A 26,352-nucleotide genomic window follows, 5' to 3' on the forward strand; every position below is an offset into this window, starting at 1 on the left:
GACCAGTGCAAAGCTGATAGAAGCAGAATCAAGGATTAGTGGACTCGAAGACATGGAAGCCAAATCCTGTAATGTCATTAAGCGCCTATGCATAACCACGGATCAGACAAAACGGAAACTCGCGGAGTTGGAGGACAGGAATAGACGGGGGAATCTACGTATTTTTGGTCTTCCTGAAGGTTCAGAGGATCAACATGGGAACTGTGTGGCCTTCTTGGAATCTTGGTTCACTCAGGCTACTAACATGACCTTCCTTCACCCGCTGGAATTCGATAGGGCCCATAGAGTGCCGGGCAAAATAAGTAAGAATCAAAAAGGTCCTAGAGCCATTGTGTGCAAGCCGCTACGCTACCAGCATGTAGAGCAAATCCTTGGCTTTATGCGGAAAAACAACCATATTCTGTGGAAATCTGTCAATCTACATCTCACAGGATTACAGTAAAGAGACGGTGGAGGTCAGGAAGGCGTTCTTGGCACTACGACCGCTACTAAAGAAAAGGGGCTTCCAATATGGGTTCGTGGGCCCAGCACGGTATCGTGTGATGATCCATGGCTCTCCACACCTTTTTTCGGATCCCACGAAACTGAAACGGATGCTTGATGGTCCGGATGACTTAGACATGGACATAAGTAATACTGAAGGCGCAGCGGACCGGGCCTCGGCCTCAGGTTATAAATGATAGATCCCTGCATACGCACTCCACTCACTTGCCATATGTGATTCGTTTTCTCTCTGTAGAAGGTTACCGAGATAAAACTCTCTGCTTGAGGGTACTCACAAATGAGAGACCTGTTGGTTGAATGCAGTTGTTATTGAATCCTTTTGGTATAAAGTATGCTTCCGTTTTTCCCTGTCAATATGCTGAACGTCAGTTACCTAGATCCTGATTACTACGGGGCAAGCTTCATATGTGGGTTAAGAAGAGCAAGTTGATGGCTTATTGAGTATTTGTTATTCACCCTGGTCTGGCAGGTGAGGTCTCTGTAGGTTGACCACTTGAGGTAGACTGGTGGGGAGTACACTGGTTAGCAGCGAACCTCAGCTCGAATATGTTAGTTCCTCTGTTCTATGTTGTATCTGGAATGGTTAGGCACGGGGAGGATGCAGCGCAATCTCTTTCCAGTCACCATGCCTACTACGTACAGTTGGGGTGGGGAGGGTGGGGGGTTGAGGGTTTTTTGGGGTAGGGTAGGTGTTCTATGTTTTTTGCTCTTGTTTTCTCTTGCTTGCATGGTCTTCATTGTTTCAGTGCTCGGGGGTGGGGGTGGTGAGGGGCTCTACTATCGCACTAATTGCGTTTACCATGTGAAATATATACTTACCGACACGAAGATGCAACTTACTGATGTCACATAGCTCAGTTAGTTCTCCATTGGGAGTATGTAATGTGGACAGATTGAAGATATTATCTCTTAATGTTAAAGGCCTGAACCAGCCGGTCAAGAGACAAAAGATTTTGGATTATGTAAAAAGAATGAGACATTGTTTTGCTTCAGGAGACGAAGCTTGAGGCTAGGCAGTTTTATCACATGAGAAATAAGTTTTATAATGAGGTCGTGGGTGCAGAGGCTGTGAACAAAAAGAATGGTGTTCTGATATTTAATTGCGAGGAAATCTAAGGTGGAGATTCTGTCCTCCGAAACAAGTGTTGACGGAAGGTGGGTCCAGGTCAAGCTGAGTAGGGATAACACTGAGTTTTATGTTACAAACATATATGCTCCTAACACTAATGATCTGACTTTTTGGGAGGATCTGAATAAGCACATGACAACTATCCCAGATAATGCGGTCAACATATTAGCTGGGGATTTCAATCTTCCAATGGATGCAACTCTAGACAGAGATTCCCACTGTCCCTTCAAAACAAATAAATCACATAAAGCTTTTCTAAATCTGTGCCAACGCTTCCACTTGGTGGACACATGGCGGCTCCAAAATCCCACTGGGAGAGACTATACTTTTTACTCCTCACCGCATAACTCGTATTCCTGAATCGATTACATCTTCATCACACAGAACGGGGTCCCTAGAATAGAGTCTACTAACATAGAACCCCGTGTAGTGTCTGATCACTCTTGCATCTCTTTGTCCATTGCTAATGTCAAACCCTCCTCTCGTCAGACGTCTTGGCGTCTGAATGACGAAATCCTAAATAGTGATATACACCGGGCCAGAATACAAGATGCGATCTCTTCTTACCTACAGATTAACAAAGAGGGGGACACGTCTGATCTCATTAGGTGGGATGCCTTGAAAAGTACCAGAAGGGGAGTGTGTATCAAAATCAGATCAGCAATTAACAGGGATTATAATGCGAAGTTGGAGTCCTTGGAAAACGAAATCACGAACCTAGAGAATAGACACTTAAAGGATAGGGATGATATGTCTCTTTATGCATTGGCGAATAAAAAATATGAATATAATAAAATAGTTAGCGAGAGAGCGGGAGTATGGCTTGATAACAGACGGAGATTCAAGCTCTGTGAGTCCAACAAGGCTGGCAAGAGCCTAGCCTCGTACTTGAAGTTTAAAGTCCAGAAGAATACTATTAGCGTCATTAAAGATGCCTCAGGATCCTCGCATTCGGACCCAGACAAAATAACAGAGGTGTTTAGAGTATTCTATGAAGATCTTTATGCGAAGAATGAGGCGGTGGTGGAAACCAGGATTACGCAGTATTTAGACGAATGCGATCTTCCACAGCTCTCTGCTGAGGACCAGGTCAGCCTCAATGCCCCGATTAGTACTCTAGAGTTAGAGACTGCAATCAAGAATCTGAAAACAGGGAAAGCGCCAGGGCCTGATGGCTTTACAGCTAAATTTTACAAAACCTTCCCCTCCCTCTTAGTTGAACCCCTCTTACATCTATTTCAGGGCATAAACAAATCTGGTGAGGTTAGAGGTACTCTAGCTGAAGCAATAATTGCAGTACTTCCCAAGGATGGGAAAGACCCGTCCCTTCCGAAAAATTATAGGCCGATTTCTCTGATTAATATAGATTGTAAGCTGTTAGCTATGATACTTTCCGCTCGCCTCCAGAAGGTCCTTCCCCAGTTAATCCACCCATCCCAAGCAGGCTTTCTTAAAAACAGGTTGTCCAGTGACAATACAAGGATTTTGGCACATGTTTTGGAAAGAGCGAAACTCCTGGACACACCTACGGCAGCAATAACACCAGACGCTGAAAAAGCCTTTGATAAGGTTGACTGGTCCTTCCTTGAAGCAGTCCTACGTAAATTTAATTTAGGGGAGTCATTCACAAGACTGGTAATGTCCCTTTATTGCTGCCCTTCAGCAAGAGTTAGGGCGGGTGGATCTTTCTCCTCCTCCTTCAGTTTAAAGCAGGGTACGAGGCAGGGATGCCCCCTGTCTCCCTCATTGTTCTTGTTGGCAATTGAGCCGTTCTTATATCATATAAGAAATTATCCTAAAATGTCTGGTATTCCGTTTGGTGACTGCACTGTTAAACTAACGGCATATGCAGATGATGTACTTGTTCTGTCTGAGAGAGCGGGTGAGGCCATACCCGCACTCATGGCTGATATTGAGGAATTTTCCAGAGTTTCGGGGTATAAACTTAATAAAGACAAAACTGAGGTCAAACTCCTGAACAATGTTGGGGATAAAGGAATCATTGGGAATTCAGGTCTTACTTGGCAACCTCGGTGTTTTAAATATCTGGGGTTAGACTTTGACAAGGATCTGATTTCTACACTGAGAGTGAATGAAGAATTGACCCTCAAAAAGATATCCACATTGCTGGAAGGGTGGTCTCCGAAATTCCTCTCTTGGTGGGGTAGAGCGGAGACGCTCAAAATGATGTCAACCCCGTTGGTTAACTATTTGGCCAGCATGCTCCCTATGACGTTCTCAAATAACTTTATTACTAAGGTAGATCAGCTGTTTGGTAGTTATCTGTGGCAGGGCAAGAAGGCCAGAATCTCACTGAAAAAGCTGCAATTGGCAAAGGATAAAGGAGGTCTGGGTCTCCCATCGTTCAGGAACTATCAAACAGCGTTTCTTTGCAAACAAGGAGCCCAGTGGTTGATGAAATCCCCGGCGTATACACCAGTATGGGTTAGTATTGAGGAGTCGCTGGTGGATCACGCGCCTCTGGAGGCCCTCCTCACTATGGACCTATCACACCTACCACACTCCAAATATATCATGCTAAATACTAGACGGGCTTTGCTCAGACTTGACCAAACACATAATACAAAGTTGACATTCCCTAAGTCATCCTTTATGTCCCTGTGGAGGAACTCCCATCTCAGACATAATGGCAGTAGGATATTTTGCGAATCATGGTCCAAGAAGGGCATTAACTTGGTGGGGGATCTGTACGATGGTAAAGACCCGCTTCCGTTCTCGATTTTGCAACGGAGGTATGATCTTGCCCCGATGGATTTTTATGAATTCTTGAAAATCAAAGCGATATTAACCGCTCGTAATTTCTCTCCATATATACCATGGCTAATAACTCCTCTCCCACGCCTTCTGTATACGGGCCACTTCGTTTCGAGGGTGTACAAACTACTATTGCCCTTGCCCAGGACAAAACAAAAAATGGTGGAAGTAAAATGGGAGGGTGAACCGAATCTAACAGGCATATCTTTTGACTGGGATGTGATCCACAAGATGGCCCTTGCGCATAAAGTTTCACCTATCCTATTCCAAACAAAATTCATGTTAATCAACAGAGCATTTTGGACGCCGGATAAACTCTTCAAATGCAAATTGAGGGACTCTCCTACATGTTTGAATTGCCAGTCGGGTTCTGGGGATCTTGCACACATGCTATTTAACTGTCCTTCTCTGGGAGATTACTGGGGGAAAATATTTGACTGCATCTATCACGTTTTCAAGATAAGGCCTGTACGGGACTTTGTGTATGTAATTTTGGGGGCGCTAGACCCACTGTTTTCAACTGTTCATGATCGTTAGCTTCTAGACTTGATGCTGACATTGGCATGTAAGGTGGTTTTATGCAAATGGAAAAATGCAAGTGAGGTAAGCTTCAAAATATGGCAGGAGTGGTTATCATTTGAGAGGTGCTGGTAATCCGGCATTACAAGCATCTACTTGGAGCCCGTCCAATAGAAAGCTCTGGAAATCATTGGACGCATCCTCCTTTTGCTATGAACCACCTTGAGGTATTATATTGTGGTTTGGATCCACTGACCTGTGATATTTGAGAGTACGTTTATGATCCCCTCTTAAGGCCGCAAGCGCCGCATCCACATGTTGAGCATTGTATACATATCTGTATATCGATGATGCAAGCAAGAGTTGATTTATTTTATATTATTTGTTATCTGTTATTTGCTACTTACTTTTTGGTATCTGTAATTGTTCGACAATAACTGACTCGAATCTCTCAGGTAACGGAAGAGTTACTGTACTGTCTTTGTCTTTTCTGTTTTATTTCAATAAAAACGATTTGAAATAAAAAAAAGTGTGATTATGGATTCGATCATTGAATTATTCATTGTATATTTTTAGTTCTTTTGGTCCTTTGTATAATAAATTGCGCCATACTAATGGATGTAAATACTACACTGAATGATTACAATAGATTTGAATAACAAATGATTTATTGGATACAAAAGAATATATATATATATATTATCTACTGGCGGTCGCCAGTAGATAGTTATAGTTAGGACCTTGTTTCCATAGGAAATCTCAAAATTCTATTTTGAATAACTTTGGCGCCGGTTGACGAATCTTCGCAAATTTTTCAAAACTAATGGGGCGCACCGCTCAGCTCCTACCCTGAAAGTCTCGGGGTGATTCGTCAAGCGGGGGCTGAGAAAAAATGGGGGTCCCAAAACGCGTTTTCCCCATGCATTTTTCCATAGGACCTTTAGTCGAAGGTACAGCCCGACCGGCTGAACAGAATTACTTGAAATTTGGCAGAGAGGTAGTTCTCCGGTCAGGGAAGTGCCTTTTGCAGGTCTGGTGTCAATCTGTTCAGTATTTCCTGAGAAAATAGCATTTAAAAGCATATAAATATCTATATGTGCGCACCGTGCGCGAGCGAAATTCTGATCGGTTGTTAGATGTCAGTCAACATTTATATCTGTCGAAATCAGGAAGTGTCGGCCGCCATTTTGTCTCTCGCACTGAAAAGGAAAGGGGGGAAAAAGGTGGAAAACGTGAAAAGGGGGCAGGGAAGAGAGTTCCTGACCCCCTAGCCTTTGTCAGGGGGTCACAGAAGGACCCCCATGGGTGAAATAAACTTTTTTTTTTTTTTTATAAAAATCGCATGGTGTGCGCAACGCATCGGGCGCCCAACGTGCGAAGCGTACCGTACGCCCAAAGCGCGCGCACAGTGAAAAACCTTAAATATATATATATTAATAAATACATAACTTAGCATTTAAAAAAACCTTGCAAATTCACTTAAAAAACCATAGGTTTCACACAGGTTATAGTTAGGTGGACATTTCACTCGTAAAAAAACCGTTATAGTTAGTTCAGATAACTATAACTCGCGCAACCGCCAATCTGTCACAAGGATGATGTCATCAGTGATGTCATGAGTGATGCCACTGACCATGTCATGAGTGATGTAATATGTGACGTCATGAGCAGTGGATTGCGGGCGCGTGAGTTATAGTTATCTGAACTAACTATAACGGGGGAATTTCATTGGTTTTTTACGAGTGAAATGTCCACCTAACTATAACCTGTGTGAAACCTATGGTTTTTTAAGTGAATATATATATATATTATATATCAGTAAAAAATATTTTTAAATTTGATTCTTTTCAATAAATATCTATTTTTTCATCTATATTGTATTATTGTTTCTTGATTGATTTGAAATTGTTTTGCCCGTGTTAGCGGTAATCCACCTCGTCTAGGTGTTCACTTACCCAATTTCGTTTATTTCCCTGTCAGCGCATATTATCCTGCACACGGGGGGCCCCAGCCCTTTCTCAAAATTTGTAAACTGGTACAAATACTGGTGAGGTATGCGGTCAGCGATAGATATGAATGACAAACAAAGTTAGATGCCCTTAATGAGGAAATCAAGACATTAAGTGACAGTCAGCAATTTAAAAAAAATTGCAAGAAGAGATGATGGTGAGACTATGAAAAGAAGAGGACAAGATTAAGTCTAGGAAATTCTACAAATTCAAAAGAGATAAAAATTATGTAAAGGGGCAGATCTTTAATTTTTCAAGAAAATACGACTCACTGAGAAATGCTAGGACCAGTAAACAAATAAAAATGGCTCATCAGAAAGATTATAACCAAAGTCATGCCAACCTTGCATCGGTCTCTGATCTTAGTTCAGAGATGGTAAGCGTATCGGAACCTGAAATAAACATTGCAAGATCTGGTCACTAGGTGAGGAACTAGAATTTACAAGATAAAGCAGGAGAGATACTCTCCGCCCGAGAAACAGCAGGCCCGCAAAAAGCGGAACAAAAGAAGACGAGAACGTAGAATGACATGCCGAAAGCGAAGCAAGTAACAAGATCATCAACATTCCAGTACAAACCATAGCGCCAATACTATGATCAATGTAGCGCAGGTCGATCTCACTGCCGCTGAACACCAATTACTCACGTTAGGATTGTCTTACTGTCCTGAGAGCAACTTGAATTATACGCAAACACAAACAAGAAACTTGAAGTTAAAGAAATCATATGCGCCAAAAGCCCACCAAGAACGTTAACATCTGTGCAATAAATACAACATCGCAAGATACATCGAATTTAACAGTAGGAGATCTAGCCCTGCTTAATGATCTTCAAAGGGAAAATACAGTTTTACAGAGTGGAGAAGAGGTCAGTGACCAACAATAAAGGACTGACGTTCTTGATATAACAACAAATGAAGTCTTTGCCAAACCCAATACCTCCTTCAAACCCAAATTTACCCCAATGATGCCTCGGGACTCCTTGGACATTTTTAATGAGTAGGTGGTAGCACAAATAAAAGTTTTTTAACATCAACTTATATAAGAAAAAGAACAAACTTACCAATCATGAAAGAAAGTACTATCAACTAATCAAGAAACTTCAAAAATAAAAACAAGTGGACATCAGAAATTCTGACAAAGGAGGTAACCTCGTCCTATGGCCACTTGACGATTATATGGAAGAAGCATTATCACAACTTTGAATGCTATAAGAAAAGTTCACTTAAAAAAATGACACGATAATTTTTATGCAAAACTACTAGCATAGACAAGTTTGGGCCTTTTAAGTATGGAGGAATATATATATATTTTTTTAAAGAACATCCAACCCTGCCGGTTATTTATTTTATTCATTAAGTCCATAAGAACGTAAAAAAGCCACCAGGCAGGCCCATCATAGTGGTCCCTTGGAAAACATGTCTAGATATATTGACTTTTTTTCTGCAAGATAATGTGAAAAGCCTCCAATCACATGTACAAGATACTTGTGACTTTTAACGACAAATTTAAAATATACAATGGCAATCAGAGTATATGCTTATTGCTCTCGACGTCACAATGCTCTATATGAGTATTAGGCACAAGGATGGCATTAGAGCAGTGGAGCACTTTCTTAATAATAGTCCTCTAAAATTTGCACAGCATAGCCGAATGTTGATCAGCATGCTTCTGTTCTGGCTTCAAAATAATTTCTTCATGTTTAAGAATCAGATCTACCAACAGGTTCGAGGTGTGGCAATGGGGGCCAGCTTCTCTCCCACCTATGCTTGTTTGCATACGGGGTGGTGGGAGGAGCTGGTCCTCCAACAACAATATGGCTACACACTCGAGGACAAAGTAATAACCTGCCTTAGGTTTATCGATGATTTATTTATAATTTGGAATGGAACAGAGCAATATGCAGTGGATTTTATTTCACAAATCAATGTAAATATGAATGTAAATTTTACTGCTACCATTAGCTCAGAGAAGGTAACTTTTTTTAGATGTACAGGTTCACATAGTGAACAATCAGATTAAAACATCTTTGCATCGTAAACAAACTACAGGAAATTAGGTTTTACACGCTACAAGATCACATCCTGCACACCTTATACAAAGTATCCCTTATGAGGGAATGTTAAGGATTTGCAGTGATGATGAAGATCTGGACATGAAACAGCAGGAAAGCAAGAAGAGATTTCTGGCCAGGGGCTATAAAACAGAAATCATGGAAGCCGCCATAAGGAAATCTAGACTGCGGTCCATGTCTGACCTTCTACAATGTAGCACTAACAAAAGAGGCACAGATGAGATGATGCAGACTGCACTAATGTATGAACCTACAAGATTGATTCTAACGTATACCAAGCAGGAAAAACAACTTAGGGGCATAATTAAACGGAATTGGCCTATTGTATTAGATGACCCAGTAATAGACCATTTGTTACCTAAAACACCTTCCATCTCCTATAGAAAGACCGGTTCCATGGGGAATGCCCTTGTAAAGAGCAGCCCAGAGGATATTGCGAACTGGCTCTTGGTTTATTGCACGAAAAGGCTTTTTTAAGTGTGCGACCTGCAAAGCCTGCAAGTATGGTTTTAATAAAACCACATACCAGACCGCTTTTAGCAGTAAAATGCAGGTGATCAGTAAACGCCTTACATGTAAAGCAGATCATGTGGTCTACGTACTGGAATGCAGCTGTGGCCTCCGGTATGTAGGCAGCACGAAATTGCAGGCACATAAAAGGATTTTACAGCACACTAGGGCCATAGTCAATAAAGATCCCAGTTTCCTGGTGGCAAGACATTTTAGAGAAGTTCATGACCGCGATCTTAAGCATTTTAAATATTTTTTAATTTATGCTGTCTTTGCCCAAAAAAGAGGAGGTAACCAGAAGGAGAAGCTGAGAAGGTTGGAGACCTGGTACATCTTGGAGTTAGATACAAAGTTATCAGGAGGGCTGAATACAAATGAGGACCTGCATACATATTTGTGAATTAGATCATTCATGATTTAGTGGGATGCAATGATTTTGGGGGAGATTGCTCTACGATGGAAAAAAGACTCTGAAAGAATGTGCATGTATAAATATCTTATAAGGTTTTAGGGGTTTATTAACGTGTTGGTTGTACTGCTATTTTATAACAACTTTTCGGAAGATTTATTTTTATCCTCCACATTAATGCACTTCGCTACCAGGAAACCTGGATGTGAATTTATTCCATGCACTTTAAACTGCTCGATAAAGGAACCTATGGATTATTGAATTATATACATTTTCCCGATTTTTAATTTATGTATATAATTTGCAGCTGCAGCTATTAAACACAATTTGCACAAATGAAGCACTTTAGGTATTATGCACTTGAATAAAATCCAGGATTTTTATGTGAAGGCACATACACACTTTAGAATTTTGCACATAATCATTACCGAGATATGGTATAAAAAAGTTAGGATTGGCAATGTATGTTAATTGGTATATATGTATTTGACTGATTGTAGGAGATATCCTATATCAGCCAAATGTAGGAAAAAATATATTGAGGCCAAATCCACAATGGGAGAAGATAAAAAGTATTTATACAAGTATTATGATCTATCAAATGTACTAGTTGACCATACCCAGTAGTTAGTTAGCACTTGTCACTTTTAAGGAATATATTTGAGGAAAGAATCCTGGCTCTGAAGGATTAGGGGAAAATATAGTAAATGTGTTCACTTATTTAATTTGCACATATGGCTAATGATATGTAAGTAAATGTGGCATTATTGAAATTGCATTGTCATGCAGTAAAGAAATGTGAATGACCAATGGAAATATTTACACCACACAAATACCAATATGGGTATGGAAATATCAATGTGATGCAATCGAATGCGGATTTATCTGCATATTAAGCCTTATTTGCACAGTAGTAAAGTCTTTCAACCATGTCTATTTATTAATTAACCACATGTGGAGCACTTGTCACTTTAAAAGAGCCGATCACCATTTGTAGCGTTGTCATTTGCTTAAGGCCGGTAACAGCAGAAGCTCGTCATGACAGATGTAACTCCATAAACAACAAAAAATAAGATTTGCACCTATTTGTGGTCTGCACTCGTTCTTCTGGTGAAGGATATGCGACGAGAGATGGAGAGAGAGAGATGGAGAGAGAGAGATGGAGAGAGAGAGATGGAGAGAGAGAGATGGAGAGAGAGAGATGGAGAGAGAGATGGAGAGAGAGATGGATAGATCTCCTGCGATTAGTCCCAATCTGACTGAGGAGAAAGCTTAATGTTATAGCATTCTCGCTTATGGCGCATCTAAGTGCTGAACAGCAGTTACTATTATCCTTTTAGATTTTTACTTGCGGATCGCCTCACGTGTCCGTGCTGACTGTTCCAGTCACTGAGCCATCCTACCACATCCTCACTATTGAGTTGCACAAATCTAGATGTGCACATAGTCTCAAACAATCCGAGGTGACGCCTGAGGGTGTCGCTCAAGAAGCAGAGGATGCCACTAGTGTTTGTTTTTTAAAATACTTTTATATTTGCGTTTTGAATTTATAAAGCACAGGGGGAGACAAAGCACACCGCAAATAAGGAAACCAATATCATCTCATCAAGATCAATACAAAGTTGCAAAAAAATCAGTAGCATGTCTGCAAAATTCATATCAATAGATCTAAATTTCAGGCACAAGAAAATCATCAAAGGTAGAAACCAGAAAATATGCTCTTAAAAAAAAAAACGGAGTAGATAGTCCAAATGTACATGATTCTGCGTAGATATTCCACATAGCCCTCTGACCTAAATTCGATGTTACATAGAATGATTACCAATTAGCTTGAATTAAAATAATTAATAAAACTATTGCCAATACTATCATATATGTAAAATGCAACAAGGTTTCCATAAGCAAGCACTTAATCTATTTGAATAACTTTATTCTGCATATTACAAATTACCCATAGAAGTATATACAATAAATTAAAATATGATAAAACATATTAGTTAAAATACATTAAAAACAAAAAGGCAGCCACACATCTTCCCAAGATCATCCCTAATACATGATATTTTCCCTTGGACTGTATAGCCCCCCCCTTATAAAGAGGGCAACGTTAGCACATAGAAGGGGCACTTCCATTGCAGACTGATATCTGTGCGGTTTTATCATCTCTAATATTTTGTGCAAGAAGTATTGGTTTGGGATAATAACTGCTGATCTCCATATAAAAGACACAGAACAACATAAAGTGCAGTGTGCTTTGCCTGGACACACCGTCCGTCACAAGGGCAGGGGATCATTTCTGTCGGGCGTGTCTTCATTTCAGGGAAGGCAACTAAATGTGAACTGATCCAGCTCGCAGTCTAGTCAAAATATGGCAATGCTGAATTATTTCTTAACACAAGACAAAATTGGCAGCCTTCCTGTGGATTAAGCGATTTATAAAAGGCAACAGTAGAATTATTCAACTAATCGTGCATTCTGCAATCACATTTAGGTTTAAGAAAAGTTGCCTTAATAATCCTCTTATCAAGTGATAGTTATTTATGGATCTTGCAATACAGACTATAAACGAAATTTCAAAAGATTTGTTACTGTAAGTAAGCCAGGGAACATTAAAAACATAATCCAGTTTAAGACCATCTGTAATGATCAATTTCATAAAACTTGTTTAATCTTTAGACCAGATTGAGTACCAAAGTAAAAGGGGTCTCAATAAGAGCAGGTCCTCCATATATTGTAAATCAACTTCCTTATGAACAATCAAAGAAGAGGACGAAACAGATAGAAGAAAATAAATTCCTTAAACATTTATGTCTATCTGGAGAACATTGCTAGGGGTATAACCCCACCGTCATGCCCCAAAAGTCACGGAGGACACTTCTCTAGCCTTGTATATGCCTACCATCTCCTTTACAGGTCGACTACCCAAATTTTGGGGGAATCTAAAAATCTCATGCCAAATTCTACTCGGCTTTGATTTGGCATTTAAAACCTGCTGAGTACAGACATCTTTACTTGTAAATGGAATCCTTAGATAACAAAAGGAATTTACCTAGTTATTGGTGAGCCCCAATAAAAAAGGCCCTATACTTTTGCACATTTTCTCCACATATCATTGGATATGTTTTGGTTTTATTAATCACCAACTTCTTTTAATTCATAAAGTCCCTAAAAGTATCCATCAACTTCTGCAGGCCAATGGGAGTTGTAGATATTAAGACCGCATATAGCAGCATGGGGACAGAATGGCTGGCGACGCTAGGCGCATCGGCCCACAGAGTCTGTAGGGCACTATCAATTTCATTGATGATAAATTCCCATACAGGTGTGCTAAGAAACAGATTATCTCTTCTTGGGCACCAAGGGATATCCGGGTTGACCAAAGAATGCAATGGTCAACCAGGTCAAACGCATTATTTAGATCAATAAAACATAGATAAAGGGATCCTGGCTTAGCCCTAGCGTACTTTCCGATTAACAATTCCAAATTTGCACATTGTTCAACTGTCCCCAGGCCTTTCTAAAATCAAATTGTGCTGCTGATAAAATTGAGTTGCTTTGTGGCCATTCCTCTTGCCTCTCCAGTAGGATCTTACTCCTTAATTTAACCAATGAGTCTAGGAGAGAAATAGGGCGATAGCAACTGGGATTGGACTAATCTCCCTTCTTAAAAATGGGTATGATTGTTAAAACCGGTAGACTCGGTGGTGGGAGGAAGCGCGTATGGCTGAATTCTCAATTAATGTGACACCAGGACTAGAGGTCAGAGTTGTTCTGACCGATAAGCGCCTTATGACTCACTCATGACTCACTCATGACTCACTCAAGCCCACCCGGCCCCCTGCTGTGCGAACCCTCAATGTCTCTCTCCCTGATCGATGTTGGGGGGTATCCGCAGCCTTAATAATCAATACAGTGTACCCTCTGGAATGCCAGAAAGGCTAATGTGCAAAGCAGGTAAACAGTAGTTTGATCCAAACCCTAAAAAAGTAAGCATTCTACAAATAACTATTCAATTATTTCGGTATTTATTTTTTGTTTTCAGTCCAGGTTCGAGCTCACATTGCAACATATCGAAGCAAGAATTTCCTTTCAAGATTCACAGTGATAGGCAGGGCCACATGAATTATGCAGCACGAGAGGGCCGAATTAGGCTGAAGGATTGAGTAAATTATGTGGTAAGAAAAGGCCAATTATGCATCATAATGAGGCACATTTTGTAATAGTATTGCTGTCATTTTTCAACTTGGTAACACTGTCTGAACATTTATTGCACCTCATTAGTACCAATTTAACACTCAAACATAGCAATAAGCAACAGAAAAGTCACCAGTCAGCATTGCAAAAGACCTTCCGCAACTCTGTTGTTGCATTTTTAGTAACTTTCAAACCGTATGAGCTAGAAACAATTTTTTTTGTGTTAAAATTGGCAAATTATGCGGCAGATGGTGGATACTGTAGCTAATGTGGCCAGTCCTACAATTATTCTAAAATTGCTGTTCAATCGCATAATTCCAGTAGCCCTGCTTCTAGTAAATTATCTAGTCAGTCAGATTGTTCTGAGGCTGGAAATGGCAACATTTTACCAAGTGTTTAATTGTGCTTATAGACCGGGCCACTAGAATTGTGTATCAGGAGAGGGCCAAATCATGTGTCATGAAAAGGCAAATTATGCTGCTAATGCTGCAAATTTTGGGATGATATTGCTTCACTATTTTATTTTTGTTACACTCGTTAATACTGTCTGGGCACAGGTTGCACCTCTTTAGTAGCTGTTTAACACTCCAATTTAGCGATAACAGAAAGGTAACCAGTCAACCTGTGCAAAGGGCCTTCCACTGTGTGGCAACACATGTCGCTGCGTTTTTAGTAAGTTTTTAACCATCTGAGCCAGAAGTAAAGATTTTTTGGTTACAGTCTGTAGCTTATGCAGCAGATAATGAATTACGCAGGAAGTGCAGCAAAACCAGAACTATGCAATAAAAACGCTGCAGCTGCACAGTCTCAGAATTCCAATGGCCCTTCTTGTTGAGTCAGGGGACTAGTGTTTGTTTCCCACATATAGTCATTCGAATTTAACAAGGATGTCTTTGAGTATATAGCCGCCTGCAAGTGAAACGTGGGTCACTGCATCATATAAGAGAGAGGGCGTGGTTATTTTAAATGAGTTTTTCTATGATGGTCAGGCAATAAACGTTTTAAAAATACCTTTATGTTCGAGGCATATGAGCTGCAGATCACACACTAAGGATAAGATGGCCATCTGGTGTTGGGCTCGGATGATTGCAGGTTGTTGTTGTCTTCGGAAGAAGTCTTTGGTCACGAGATAGGTGACTCCTCCTCTGGACAACAGTGCGCATGGGCATCCGCTCCATCCTCAGATTGTTTTTTTCCGCCATTGGGTTCGGATGACCTTTTTTCCGCTCCAGCAGAAAACTTCATAGCAATCACAACTCTCAAAATTCGACGTCGAAATACCATCGGACCGGCTCCGGACGCGGCTGATGGAAATGACACCTTTTAAAAAATGCCCCCAATGCGGAGCAAAGTTCCCCCACAGTGATCACCACGAGGTCTGTAATTTGTGCCTCTCACCAGACCACAACGAAAAGGCATTGGTCAAGACTCTGCCAGCTGGGCCCAGTCGCGATCCAAAATCGTCTTCAGAAGCCCCGCCCCCAGCTCCGAAGACATCGAAGCCTGCAGGTGGCTCAGGCTCGAGCAAACCTCATATTATTGTGCCTACAATACCTTCGGCACCGAAGCAGGCTCCGAGGCCGAAATCTCCATCTGCACCGAAACGTCACTCGGCACTGACGTCTCCACCGGCACCGACAGGTTCATCGGCACCGAAAACTCCATCGGACCCGAAAAGTTCTTCGGCACCTAAAACATCCTCGGTGCCAAGAAAAGTCCATAAAGAACCTGCCGATCTCACAAAGCCCAGATCGGAACCCAAAAAGTCTGCGCCAAGGCCACCTTCGGACACTGAGGAACTTTTTCGGCCAGATCCAACGCAAAAACGGATTTACATCAATCCTAAAACAGGACATGTCACAGCAGTGCCATATAAGAAAAGGAAGCTGGACACACCACCTCTCCCAGCTCCTCCAAAGAAGGACTGTGCCACTTCACCCATACGTCCTTCCTCTCCTATCTTACCTCCTATCCCATCCCCCCCACCCCTCCGCCTTCTCCTTTACCATCTCCTTCTCACACACCATCTCCACAGGACGATGATTTAGGGGGAGGGGGAGACCCAGATTTCATTGATGATCCCACTGATCCTAATGATCCCTTTACACTCCCGGATACGGCACCCATAGACGACTGGTCTTACCCTATGCCTGACATGCCTGATCCCACTCCATACCCCTCAAAACCCTCCCCGCCTGATGACCATTTGGGGTTTGGTCAGCTTATAAACAGGGCGGCACTGTTCCATGGCGTCACCATGCACGCAGACACACCTGAGGAAGATTTTCTCCTCGACACATTTGAGCAGTCGCAAAAAAGCGTTCACATTCTACCCATGATTAAGGGAGTGATAAAGCACGCCACTGAGGTTTTTAAAGACCCTGTTAGGGCCAGGGTTCTTAACCCCCGGATAGAAAAAAAATACAGACCGGCAGCACAGGATCCTGCGTACATCAAAGCGCAACTCCCCTTAGACTCTTTAGTCGTGTCAAATGCCAGAAAGCGGGCAAACTCCCAAACAACCGGAGAAACACCGCCCCCAGACAGAGTCTAAACTCTTAGAGGCTTCCGGCAAAAGAGTTGCCGCACAAGCTGCTAACCACTTGCGTATTGCCAATACACAAGCCCTGTTGGCTCGCTATGATAGGGCTCATTACGATCAGCTCGAAAACCTCTTGCAACACCTGCCTGATCAATACAAATCACAGGCCAATGACCTTATCCAAGAGGGCAAACTAATATCAAATGCCTCCATCAAATGCGCATTAGACGCAGCGGACACCGCCTCTAGGACAGTCAACACAAGCGTGCTACTTAGACGACACGCATGGCTCCGCATTTCCGGCTTTAAGCCGGAAGTACAAACCACCATTCTTGCTCAACCCTTTAATCAGGAGCAACTATTCGGACCCGCAGTAGACACTGCATTAGAAAAAATGAAGAAAGATAATGAGACTGCCAAATCAATGGGAGCATTACAGTCTCCTCAAGCCAGAGGCTCCTTTTGTCGCTCCTTTTATAGAGGGGCCTCAAAAAATGTGGGAACAGACACCTCTTCCACCTTCAAAACATCATGTCAAACATCCCCTAACAGAGGATACTTTAGAGGAGGTTACAGGGGAAATAATACCAAAGGACGAGTGCGGGGCAACAACAACACCCGCACCTCTACAGCCACTAAACAGTGACTTACCACCACTTCCCCCAGACCATTCCACTCCGGTCGGGGGAAGACTTCAACAGGTCCTACCTGTCTGGAATTCCATCACAACAGACAGGTGGGTAAGACAAATTATCCAGTCTGGCTACTGCCTCGAACTCATACACCCCCCCCCCCCCCCCAAACATACCACCCAAACACCGTCCCATGTCGTCTCACCACCTCACGCTCCTCAAACAGGAAATTCAGTCTTTGCTTCAGAAACACGTAATAGAACCAGTTCCACTCCAACATCAGGGCACAGGAGTATATTCTCTATACTTCCTCATTCCCAAAAAAGACAAAACCTTAAGACCCATACTGGACCTTAGACTACTAAACCAGTATATACAATCAGACCACTTCCACATGATCACTCTCCAACAGGTCCTTACATTACTTCAACAGGGCGACTTCCTTGCCACTTTGGACCTCAAGGACGCATATTTTCACATCCCCATGCATCCTGCACACAGGAAGTATCTACAATTCGTGGTAGACGGTCAGCACTATCAGTTTACAGTTCTCCCATTCGGAGTAACAACCGCACCCAGGGTATTCACCAAATGCTTAGCAGTAGTGGCGGCGCATCTCAGGAGGCAACAAATCCATGTCTTCCCCTATCTGGACGATTGGCTCATAAAAGCCAATACACTCAACAAATGCGTTCTCCACACTCACCGCACTATTCAAACCCTACACAAGCTCGGGTTTACAATCCACTATCCCAAATCTCAACTACAACCCTCCCACGTACACCAATACCTGGGAGCCAACATAGATGCATCCAAGGCCGTAGCTTACCCCAGCACAGCCAGGATAGCCAACATACAAAATCTCATCAAAAAATTTCAAACACAACACTCCCTTCCAGAAAGAGTGCTTATGCAACTCTTGGGCATGATGGCATCATGCATCTCTATAGTACCCCATGCACGCCTTCAAATGCGTCCCCTACAGGCATGTCTAGCACAACAGTGGAACCAGGCACACGGACAACTTACCGATCTGGTGTTGGTGGACAGCCGCTCACTGAAGTGGTGGAACACCATCAACCTGTCCAAAGGACGGCTGTTCTTGGAGCCTCTTCCACAGATTGTGCTGACGACCGACGCATCTCTTATAGGATGGGGAGCCCACCTCCTTCAACACACCACTCGGTGCAGGTGGACCACTCAACAGCAACAGCTCCACATCAATCACCTAGAACTTCTAGCGGTATCCCTAGCACTGAAGTCCTTCCAAGTGCACCTAAAAAACAAAACTGTCCTCATCCGCACGGACAACATGACCACAATGTATTACATACAGAAGCAGGGGGGGGACACATTCTCTACAACTGTCCCAACTTGCACAACAAATCTGGAGATTGGCAATTCCCCAAAACATCTACCTGCTAGCAGAACACCTCCCTGGGGTTCAGAACCAGGTGGCCGACCTCCTAAGTCGACACACACAGCAAATACACGAATGGGAATTACACCCCAAAGTCCTACTCCCATTCTTCCAAAAGTGGGGACAACCAGACATAGACCTGTTCGCCACACAAGAAAACACAAAATGCCCAACCTTCGCCGCCAGGTTTCCACACCCACACCCGCAGTCACAGGGCAATGCAATATGGATGAACTGGTCAGGCAGATTTGCGTACGCTTTTCCGCCTGTCCCACTCATTCCATTTGTAGTACGCAAACTGAAACAACAGTCGCTAACGCTCATCCTAGTAGCTCCCACTTGGGCACGCCAACCCTGGTTCACCACACTTCTGGAACTATCTCTAGTTGCACATCAAAAGCTACGTCTCTCCCCGGCTCTATTACCCAGAACCATGGAGAAATCGGACACCCAGATCCTCAAACTCTGAACTTGGCAATCTGGCTCCTGAAGTCTTAGAGTTCGGGTACCTCAACCTTCCTCCAGACTGTATGAATATTATAAAAGAGGCCAGGAGACCTACTACTAGGGCGTGTTATGCAGCAAAATGGAAAAGATTTGCCATTTACTGCACTAACAATGACATACGTCCACTGGATGCGTCCATCCAAAACATCATTTGCTACTTGCTACACTTACAAAGATGCAATTTAGCTTATTCCTCCATACGCCTACATCTAGCGGCATTTGCAGCCTACTTGCAAAATAGGCAACACCTGTCCCTCTTTAAGGTACCGGCCATTAAAGCATTTATGGAGGGTCTTAAAAGAATTATTCCTCCAAGATTACCACCTTCACCAGTGTGGAACCTTAATATTGTTCTAACAAGGCTCATGGGTCCCCCATTTGAACCAATGCACAAATGCGAACTGCAGTTCCTAACATGGAAAGTAGCTTTCCTTGTCGCAATCACATCCCTGCGAAGAGTAAGTGAAATACAAGCCTTAACTCTTGAAGAACCCTTCCTACGACTACATCGGAACAAGGTGGTTCTTAGGACCAACCCAAAATTCCTCCCTAAAGTCATTTCCCCTTTTCATCTAAACCAGTCAGTCGAACTACCAGACTTCTTCCCTAATCCAGCCTCAGTAGCCGAGAGGGCACTTCATACCTTAGATGTTAAAAGAGCCTTGCTTTATTACATCGACAGAACCAAACCTTTTCGAAAGACCAACCAACTGTTTGTTACTTTCGCACCACCACATAAGGGCAACCCCACTTCCAAATCGGGTATAGCCAGGTGGATAGTTCAATGTATCCAAATATGTTACCAAAAGGCTAAAAGGACTCTTACAGTTCCCCCTAGGGCGCATTCCACGCGTAAAATAGGGGCTTCTATGGCATTCTTGGGGAACATCCCCTTAGAAGACATTTGCAAAGCAGCCACATGGTCTACTACACACACCTTCACTAAGCACTACTGTGTCGATGTGCATTCCAAACAACAAGCTTCAGTAGGCCAGGCTGTCCTAAACTCTATTCCAAACTGCTGCAACGGATACAGGTGACCACCGCTAGGGGAGACACTGCTATATAGTCTTTCCTTAGTGTGTGATCTGCAGCTCATATGCCTCGAACGGAATATGCTACTTACCAGTATGCATCTGTTCTTGGCATGTAGAGCTGCAGAGCCACACACGCCCACCCGCCTCCCCGGGACCTGTATCTGTTCCAGCATTCGTCTTAATTAGACACTACACATGGACATCCTTTCTCTCTACTTCTTATACACTCCATCATTTCCCATCATGGCGAAAAACAATCTGAGGATGGAGTGGATGCCCATGCGCACTGTTGTCCAGAGGAGTCACCTATCTCGTGACCAAAGACTTCTTCCGAAGACAACAGCAACCTGCAATCATCCGAGCCCAACACCAGATGGCGATCTTATCCTTAGTGTGTGGCTCTGCAGCTCTACATGCCAAGAACAGATGCATACTGGTAAGTAGCATATTCCTTTTACGTCCAGTAATATTTACTGTTTACTTTTTTCAGAACTGCTTTTTCTAATGTACTTGTTAGTGTGTCTAATTTTACATAGTGTTTAAACTCATTGTAATGCATGGTGTTTGCTGTAGATTAAGAAAATTTAGAAATGAAACCGACCGCATTGGTCTGCGATAGGCGCTTGTCCACTTAAGTTTGTCATTACAGCTGAAGATATTTTGTTTTTTGCCAATTGTGGAATTCCCAAAAGTTATGCTGGAATTTTCCCTGATGAATCTGTGAAACAAACTGTGAAAAGTCGCTTGAGATTCATAGAATTTCAAGAAGTTTTTGAATTAAATGATTTTAATTTTAAAGATTTCTTTGTTTAGATTTAAACTCTCCATTAAGAATATTGTCAACTACTGCTGTAATCCTGTGGACATAATGTGACAAAGCCAGGCCTAGTGAATTATCACCAGTCTAAAGTAAAACGGTTCAAAAAGGTAGAAAAAAACGTAATCACCTAATATAAAAGTTAAAAATAAAACCTAATTGTTAGTTTCATATCACTATAACTCTCCGGACGTTAAATTACTGAACCTTTTCTTCAGACATTATATGCACAATATGATTGACTTCCCCCAATCCCTTGTATATAATGTCGCATTCCTGTTTCTTCAATTTTAATCAGATTGCTGAGTTGCCTAGTGCTGCTTTTTGTGTAGTACAGGACTTACATTGTTTTCCGACATTTGTATGCTACATTATTCGTTGATTTTTATTTTTTTATTTCAATCATTCGCACACTCGCAGTGGAATATAATGGTTTCAACTTCTTTATATTCTATTTTAAAGGCCATTGTTAATCTTTACAGTTTACAGGAGCAGAATATGGTGATTGATGCTAAGCCTCTCATATATTTGTTTTCTTTTTTTCTCTGAAGGTTTATATAGCACAAACTTGACCCGAAATTGGGTATCAGAGCGCTTTAGATGAGCACCAGTTGTGTTACATGAGGGCACATTTGTTTTTGTTAATCACGGGGAGATTAAGTGATTTGTCAGAATCGCAGGATGTTGAGCGTCATTGCTGAGACTCGAACCTGGTTCCCCACATTTGAGGTCCACCTCCCTAGCCGTTAGGTTGCATCCTCTCCCCAATTTGGTGTGGGTTTAATACAATTTAAATAATTAATGTAAATGGCTTTACCAGGAACTAGACTTATATACAAGATTGATCAAATTGTGGTTGTTTTTCTGTCTGTATTATGACCCCTCTGTTTCGTATGTTAGATGGCCTTCTAATCTGAAAAAACAATTTTGTTGTTCCATCCACAGACTTTGACTTTGCCATCATGAGCGGGAGAAAAACAGATTCAGTCTACTAACTCCTAGTTCAGTGAGACCACTGAAAAGGTAAGACCTTTATGAAGAATAGAGCACTCCTTGGACATGCATTGTGGGTGAACATTCATTATGCATGCAACACTCTGGCGCTCGCTGCAAATGTTATCAATTAGACATTTTTTTTCTATACTGTTTGTTACATTGATAGCAAAGTGTGTCCACAAATAGTGTAAATATGTATTTGAGTAAAGTCTGGTATGTTTGTTAGGTTTGCGTATGGGACGGGTATTACTAACCACAGGTAGAGCCTTTCTTGCTCATGATGTCTTTACTGTCCCTCAACAATGGTAATAAATATACAGTACCGTAGTGAGCAATAATGCTATGTGGTATATACAGTGCAGTGTTTCTTTTTTCATGTGTAGTAGTTAGAAACGGCGGCGGTTTTTAACTAGTAGTGGATTGCAAACTATTGTGTGTCTGCATTGACACTTCTTTCTGTTAGCGGGTTTCTTTTCCTTTTTGAATGTACTTCACAATGCGATCTGCGATGTAGTGAGCAGTGTTTTTCATGTTTGTGAGACTGCTATAATAACGTGCAACTTGACCTTTGCACTGTAGTAATAAAATAAGCTGGCAAACTTTTGTTAATGGTTTTAGTCCATCCTTTTCCCCTCTCACTCCCGAAGTATGCATGGAATGTACCTTCAGATTTTTAAATTGCATCTTATGTGCTTTATCGAGAATGGTTTCTTAAATGTGTGGAATCTTATCCAGTAGGCATCTTGGCCGGTTTGTGAATAGGTAGCTGTAGTGCCAATCAATCAATTGTACGTTCTAAATATAGTGGTAATTAGTCACAGCATTATCTGACTAGATTGAATAAAAGAAGATTGTAAAAGTCATTCTATAGAGTGAATGTAAGGGGCTTGAAATATTACATTTTTAGGTTTGCTGTTGGGCAATGCAAAATATTTGCATTGTGAGTAAAAACGCACCCAAGGCCACTGCAATTTCTAAAATGCTTTACAAATGTGACAAGAAAAAAGCTTGTCTTTAAAATGCGTTGCTTCAGTCACAGTAGTGCATTACAATGTCCAAGCTATGGTTGACCACCGCATGGACAAAAGTTACATTATTAAACTTTGGGCCTGGTTATAAGTTTGGCGGTCCTCCTGCAGTGTGCCATACCAGTGCCCCGCAGGAGGGCCGCCAAACCCGTAGTCAGACAGCCCGTAGGATTAGAAGTTTGATCCTGGCGGGTGGTCCTGCTGCAGCAGTCCCACGGCGGTGCCTTTCTAAGGATTATAGGAAAGCCAGTGCTGTGTGTGCGCCGAAGCAGGTTCTTGCTTGGGAAGAAATGCACCATGTTGTGCATTTCTTCCCACTCTGGAGCTGGGGGTGCGAACGTACAAGGATGCTGAATACGTGCCCCCACTGCATTTCACTGTGCCCAGGTGTTCTTTACATGTAATTGCACCCCCTCTCCCATACAGAGGCGACTGGGCCACTTTGAGTTGCCGCACCGCCACCCTTTCCATGGCAGGCTTACCGCCGTGGATAGGCAACTCTTAATATGCTTGGTGTTGCAACTTCACCACCAGCGTATTGCAGCCTCAGACCTCTGCACCACCTCTGCGGGAATCTAGGATCCCAGGCGGTTGCAGCGGTCCTGTGACAGTCCAATCTCCAAACTCAAAATACGTTGGTTGGACCACCAGTGCATCGGTGCATGGAGCGCCACCACGAGTTTGGCGGTCCCATGAACTGCCGAACTCTTAATCAAGCCCTTTGTGTTCTCCAGCCCATACTGGGTTATTACATGGTGGCTTTTAGCCCATCAGGGTGGACCTGGCTTGGCAGTTCGGGCTGAACTGTTTCCATGTGCAGGAAGCTGGCTCTGTAAATACTATACTAAAGTAAGATATAGTGTGCACTGAGTCCAGTGGATCCATAAATGTAGGCAGAGGTAAAAGTAGATGTTATGTTATTTGAATTTATAAGGCGCACAGCTACCCCTAGGGGTTTCCTGGTGCCAGCCTGGAAGGAAAGACAAGAGGAGCAAAGAAGTTACAAGTTGAACAGCCAAGTTTTCAGACATCTGCAAAAATTCACATAAACCGGTTTTTTTTGTAATGAAATGTGATGAGAGTTCCACAGAGAGGGTCCTAGGTAAGCAAAGGATCGATCGCGCATGCGCATCAGTCTGATTCTGGGAATAGTGAATTTAAACTGAGTAGTGGAGCAGAGGGGGTGTGAAGGTATATAGAGTTCAACTAAAGATTGAAGATATTGAGGGGCTCAACCAGTTTTGATTTTGAACATATAGCTCAATGCATTAAATTTAATACAATTCTCCACCTTTAGCCAGTGAAGGTTGCGAAGAAAGCCTGAAATAGAGGCAGTCTTAGGAACCTGGCAGAGTAGTCTGACAGCCGCATTTTGCACCACCTGCAATCTTGGTATCACATCTTTGTTTGAACCCAGATATAGGACGTTGCCGTAGTCCAGCCTAGATGTAACCAGGGCCTGGACTACTGTTCTCAGAGTAGAGAAGGGTAACGAACAAAGTAATACCTTACTCTCTATTTGTGGTTGTGTGGGAGAGCAGTAAGGCTTTATCAGAGGGTAGTGTTAAGCTTTTATTGTACACACTCCGGCAAGAAATGATTTCACACACTCAAAGGCAGAACTCGGGCCAATTTGTTTGTATAAAAAATATTATTTCGTTGTATTTTATTTCTAGAAGCAAGCCAGGCCTGGTGCAGGTAAGTGAAATAATACTTTGCAAAAACAATACAGTTGAATGCAGCTGGATGTACTTGTTTTGTATACAGGTAGGTCAATTATTTAGAAACCGTTGAGATTACTTTTCAGTTGCTTTGCAAGTACTGTATGATTACTTTTTAGATTACTTTTCTTATTCAGTGTGATAGGCCTAGATACCACAATGGCACATTACCTAGATTAAAGGGAACTAAAACAGTTTTTCTCAAAACACAGTTCCTTAGGTTCCCATACAAAACACCCTCCACACTTGGAGATTTTTCAGAGGAAAACAGTCAACACAATCCTTTGGAAATAAAATAGGGTTCTCGTTTTGCATCTAAGTAAACGGTCTTGACTATTGAGTTTCTGGGGTTAGAACAAGGGCTCCCCCAGGGTCAAGGATGCTCTCTCAAAGCACCCTCAGCGGAACTAGGGCGGCCGGGTGCAAATTGCTGAGGCCCAATGTTATCGAATGGGGGATAGGGGGCCTCTGGTTGGTGGCTGCTCACGAGCAGGCCACATTTTGAGGGAGCAAAGCTCCTGGACTTAAGCTCAGGGCAAAGGGGGGGTTCAAGTTAGCACACAAGGTACACCCACAGTGGCACTAGGGCGGCTGGGTGACGGGTGCTGTTTTGGCATCAGGTGCCCTATTACTTTCAATCGGGATTCTCCGGTATGAACTAACACTGCAGGCTCAGTCACGAAGATCTACTGGAGGTGACCACCTGCTGGAGAGGTAAGTTGGGATGCAGGGACACCGCAGTTGAGCCACCCAAGGCTGTGGAGTGTCTGGTGCAAGGGTGTCTTTTGGCGTCTGATTCTTTTTACCTGCTCCGGTTGTGGTCAGGGGTATCCTCCAGAAAGGGGATGCAAGCGTCGTCTGGAGATTCTAGGCACATCCGGGATCACCAGCTCCCATGTCGGGGAACACCAGCTCCCAGTTCAGGATCGCTGGGGAGACCTGCTCGTGGTGTTGGGCAACTCAAACTTGGGCCGTGGGCGTCTGGTGCAGACTTGTGGATTTGGCCGAAGCCAGAGTCTGTTGGTGAGCAAATCCTTTTTTTTTTTTTTTAATAATTTTTATTGAGGATTCATGTTACACTATAGCAATACAATATGAATACATTTTGACTAAATAAGAAAGCTGAATGAGGTATAAGCAAATTACAAAAATAGCCAAAAAAAAAGAAGAAAAAAAAAAATGGATAAAGCAAGAACAAGGCATGTAGAAGTCGGTTGACGAATTACATTTCTAGTGTCTAATTGAGATTGGAGGTTGTAAATCATAGAATGATGTGGCATCGATGTTGATATTGAAGTTAAGATACATATAGTAAAACAAAGAGCCATCTGCCACAATCAGAGGAAGAAAGAGAGCGAGAAGGAACGTATAGCTAATGAAGATATAAATATTAGAAGACAGACGTAGCTATATTCTGAAAATCAGTAAGATTATGACCATCTACTAGTGCGCCAGGCAGCCACTGGTGCCCAAATCTTCAACCCCAATTCTCTTGATTTTTTCCCCTTAAGTTGATACAGAGCCGCCTCC

At 42.4% G+C, this 26,352-nt stretch overlaps 1 protein-coding gene across 1 annotated transcript in view; it reads left to right on the top strand.

Moving 5' to 3' along the window:
• LARP4B (La ribonucleoprotein 4B) overlaps window positions 1-26,352 on the top strand; it is an 843,857-nt gene that overhangs the window by 105,049 nt on the left and 712,456 nt on the right. Inside the window, exon 2 of the mRNA XM_085631918.1 lies at window positions 22,023-22,100. The gene's annotated coding sequence lies outside the window, so the exon portion shown is untranslated. The remainder of the gene's footprint in view (window positions 1-22,022; window positions 22,101-26,352) is intronic.

This window comes from Triturus cristatus, chromosome 10 (genome assembly GCF_964204655.1).
Source record: "Triturus cristatus chromosome 10, aTriCri1.1, whole genome shotgun sequence".
Classification (NCBI taxonomy): Eukaryota; Metazoa; Chordata; class Amphibia; order Caudata; family Salamandridae; genus Triturus; species Triturus cristatus.